This window comes from Colobus angolensis, unplaced genomic scaffold, assembly GCF_000951035.1.
Source record: "Colobus angolensis palliatus isolate OR3802 unplaced genomic scaffold, Cang.pa_1.0 Scaffold288, whole genome shotgun sequence".
Taxonomy (NCBI): Eukaryota; Metazoa; Chordata; class Mammalia; order Primates; family Cercopithecidae; genus Colobus; species Colobus angolensis.
This window is the reverse complement of record NW_012116132.1, coordinates 2,296,508-2,300,880: the sequence shown is the minus strand read 5'-3', so window position 1 is coordinate 2,300,880 and position 4,373 is coordinate 2,296,508. Positions and strand designations below refer to the sequence as shown.

Below are 4,373 nucleotides of genomic sequence, written 5' to 3'. Positions count from 1 at the left end.
TCTTTGTCTTACTTTAAGAAATGGTCTCCTTTTGAAGAGAAGGGGCAGCGGGGTCTCCTCTATTCCAGGGACTCTAAACCAAAAGGCATCAGAGTTTGAGAAGCCAGCAGCTCACAGTTTGGCTGAAGTTAGGAGTGGGGGGCAGCCGCCAAGTGCATGGGGTTGGGGGTGTCCTAGTCTTTGGCTTCTCAACTCTGTCTTTCGACAGAGAACATGTCACAACTTTTCAGAAATAGGAAGGTTTGTTGATTACTCACATTTTCAGGAATCTGATGATACAGATGAAGATTCAGGCCCTACCACTAAGAAAATTTGATCATCTCCTCTAGAAGCTAAAAATAAGGCGATCTGGAAAGAATTCACAGGAAGATAGTGAGGACTCAGAAGAAAAAGATCTGAAGACCAAGAAGGATGACTTTCACTCAGCAGAGGATAATGAAGATGAAAACGAAGATCATAAAAATGTACGCCAGCACAGCAGGCAGCATCTAAAGCAGCTTCTGAACAGAGGGAGACGCTCACGGAAGATGTGGGCATGAGGAAGAACAAGAAGAGGATGAGGCACTCTTCCAGGAGAATTCCGGCAGCAATGAAGATTTCCTAATGGAAGATGATGACGATAGTGACTAAGGCAATTCAAAAAAGAAAAACAAAAAGATGGTTAAGAAGTCCAAACCTGAGAGAAAAGCAAAGAAAATGTTCAAACGCAGACTAAAGGCTACAGTGACGCCAAGTCCAGTGAAAGGCAAAGGGAATGTGGGTCGCCCCACAGCTTCAAAGCCATCAAAGGAAAGGACTCCTTCTCCCAAGGAAGATAAGGAACCAGAAAGCCCGCCAGAAAAGAAAACCTCTACAAGCCTCCACCCAAGAAATCTGGGGATGAAGGCGTCTGGGGAGGCTTAAAAGTGATGATAGTCTGGGGAGAGCTTTTAAGAAAAGGAGAGGAGAAGAGAAAGAAAAGAAAGAAAAAAGAAAAAGTAAAGGAGAAAAGAGAGGGAGAAAAAAAGAACCTACTTAAGATAAAACATGGTTTTGTCTACGGCTTGACTCATGGGCTTTCAGTGCTTTTTTCCATTTGTTGAAAGTAACGCTTCTCTCTCCCTTTTAAAAATGAAACAATTGTATATTTAATTGTTTAAGTTACCTTTTTGTCTATTGGTCTCTTTGCCAATGGCCCCACCCCCAACCCCAGCTGCCCTTTCCCAGTGAAAGCTATGTCAAATTTATCACTGGATTGACTGCTTCATCTTTTTATTTTTAATGGAAGGTATACCACAGTTGTAAAGCAGTAAGATTTGAGATGAACACTATGGAAACTTTGCTTTTTGCTAAACAATAGCAAGTTGAATAGTAATCAAAAAACATAGAAAGATTTTAGTTCAAAATGATTGCTTCTTCCTCTACCTGGACTTTAAAAAAATCAGTTGTCATCTAATATGAGTTTATTTGTCTATGTACACAAGTATAAATGTCTAAAAAAATCATGACTTTAAACTTCCACTGATGAGGCAGGTAAAAGATAAAGATGAATTCTGAACTGTTAGAAAAAAATGGTCACAGCCACCCTGTGATGATGGTTCATTTCAGGTGTCAACTTGACTAGCTTAAGGAAACATACAAACCTCTAAAAGTGTTATTTTGGTGTGTGCCTGCGAGGGTGTTTCTAGAGGAGATTGGCATGTGAGTCTGAGTGGACGAGGTGGGGAATATCCGCCCTTTGTATAGGCAGGCACCATCTAATCTTCCGGGGCCTGGAGAAAACAAAACAGAAAAGGCAGTTATGTTGTGCTGTCTGTTGGAGCTGGAATACACTCTTCCTCTCCTATCCTTGGACAGCAACTTCCAGCCTTTGGACTCCAGGACTAAAACCAATGGCTTCCCCTGTTCTCAGGCCTCTGACTTCACATTGAGAGTTACACCACCCACTTCCCTGGTTCTGAGGTCTTCAGACTTGGACTGAGCCAAGCTACCAGCATCTCAGAGTCTCCAGCCAGCAGTCAGCCTGTTGTGGGAGGTCTGAGCATCCATAATCATGTGAGCCAATCTTCCTAATAAATCCCCTCTCATCTACCTCTCTATCTACCCTATTGGTTCTATCTCTTTGAAGAACCCCAATGAATATACATGCTAAGCCCAACAACAACCACCCTGATCAATCGGCAGCCATTAATATCTAGACCCTTCGCCAGTAAGATTACAACTTGTTGAAGACTTGATTATCATTAATAATTTTTCTTTTTTTTTTTTTTTTAAGACAGAGTTTCACTCTCTCACCCAGGCTGGAATGCAGCAACGTGATCTCAGGTCACTGCAACCTCCACCTCCCAGGTTCAAGCGATTCCCCTCCCTCAGCCTCCCAAGTAGCTGGGACTACAGGTGGGTGCCATCACACCTGGCTAATTTTTTGTATTTTTAGTACAATGGGCTTTCACTGTGTTAGCCAGGATGGTCTCAAGCTCCTGACCTCATGATCCGCCTGCCTCGGCCTCCCAAAATGCTGGGATTACAGGTGTGAGCCATGGCACCCAGCCTATCACTAACATTTTTTTCACAATAAAGTATTTTTAAAATTTGCTTTAAAATGCTATTGCAAACTTAATAGACTACAGTATAGTATAAACATAACTTTTATGTGCACTGGGAAACAAAAACGTTCATATGACTCACTTTTTTGCTATATTAACTTCATTGCAGTGGTCTGGAACCAAATCTGCAATATCCCTGAAGTATGCCTATATAAAATTCTTCATACCAGGAAGAGGACTTATTGATAGAGGAAGGTGTGGGATATGGGGCAATATGTGTGACAGAAAAAGGTCAGTAGATGGCAATGAACCAGTGGCAATGGAAGGATGAAGAAGGATCAACAGAGAGATTTCTGTCCATCATGCTTGTCTGAAATGAAAACCAGAGCCACATTGTGTATCATTTACAGCTTCATGTATGCATGTATCTGTCTAAGTTAACCGTTTATGGTTTTTTATGATGTTGGCACAGTAATTTTACACTATTTGTATTGATTTTATAAAATCAGGTTAAAGCCATCTCTTATTATTAGAGATTGATACTTTTAGTTAAAGATGCAGGTAGAATGCATGCATTAACTCTTATTCTCAAATTATTCTAAAGAATAATTAAACAGATTTTGAAACACAAAAAAGACATAAACCACAGGGACAAAGAGGAGAGGAGAAAGCAAAAACAAAATTTTGGATGGTGGAAAGCACTGGGACAAGTGATAACTGAATTAGAAGACCTGAGGGTGTCAAATTGTATAGCAGTGGTTGAGAAGCTGAGAACAGCCCAATTTACACTGAAGAACACCCTAAGCCTTAGGAACTGGTAACGAGGTTCCTCTTAAAGTGAGGTTGAAGGTTAGTGAAAATTAGCAGATTAGAGGAAAGTCCAGTTAAAAAGCTGTTGGATGAATGAATGAATGAATGAATGAATGAATGAATGAATGAATGAAAATAGTATATCTATATAATGGAATACTGTTCAGCAATAAAAAAGTTCTGATTCATGTTACAATATGTATGAACCTTGAAAACATTGTGCTAAGTGGAAGAAGCCAGTCACAAAAGACCACATATGGCATTATTCTATTTATAGGAAATGCCCAGAATAGACAGATTCATAGAAACAGAAAAAACAGTTGACTCTTGAACAACATAGATTTGAACTGCATGAGTCCATCTATATGTGGATTTTCTTCTGCCTCTACCACCCCTGGGACAATAAAACCTAACCCCTCCTCTTTCTTTTCCTTCTCAGCCTTCTCAATGAGAAGACAATAAGAATGAATACCTTTATAATTATTCACTTCCATTTTATTTTATTCAATTTTTCATAGGTTATTGGGGTACAGGTGGTGTTTGGTTACATGAGCAAGTTCTTTACTGCTGATCTGTGAGATTTGGGTGCACCCGTCACCCAAGCAGCATACACTGCACCCTATTTTAGTCTTTTATCCCTCTTCCCCATCCCACCATTCCCCCCAAGTCCCCTGATGTATTATTCTTATGCCTTTGCATCCTCATAACTTAGTTCCCACATATCAGTGAAAACATATGGTGTTTGGTTTTCCATTCCTGAATTACTTCACTTAGACTAATAGTCTCCAAGCTCATCCAGGTCACTGCGAATGCTGTTAATTTATTCCTTTTTATGGCTGAGTAGTATTCCATTGTCTATATATACCACAGTTTATTTATCCACTCAATTGATGGGCATCTGGGTTGGTTCCATGATTTTGCAATTGTGAATTGTGCTGCTATAAACATGCATGTATAAGTATCTTTTTCTTTTTCTTTTTTTTTATTATACTTTAAGTTCTAGGGTACATGTGCATAGCGTGCAGGTTTGTTACATAT

General features: G+C 39.8%; 1 pseudogene across 1 annotated transcript; it reads left to right on the top strand.

Annotated features, from left to right (window-relative positions):
- The first annotated feature begins 213 nt into the window (after window positions 1–213).
- On the top strand, window positions 214–950 carry LOC105516707 (annotated as a pseudogene). Its single transcript, XR_001002533.1, has one exon. The product of XR_001002533.1 is annotated as a nuclear ubiquitous casein and cyclin-dependent kinase substrate 1 pseudogene (transcript).
- Window positions 951–4,373: the final 3,423 nt, after the last annotated feature.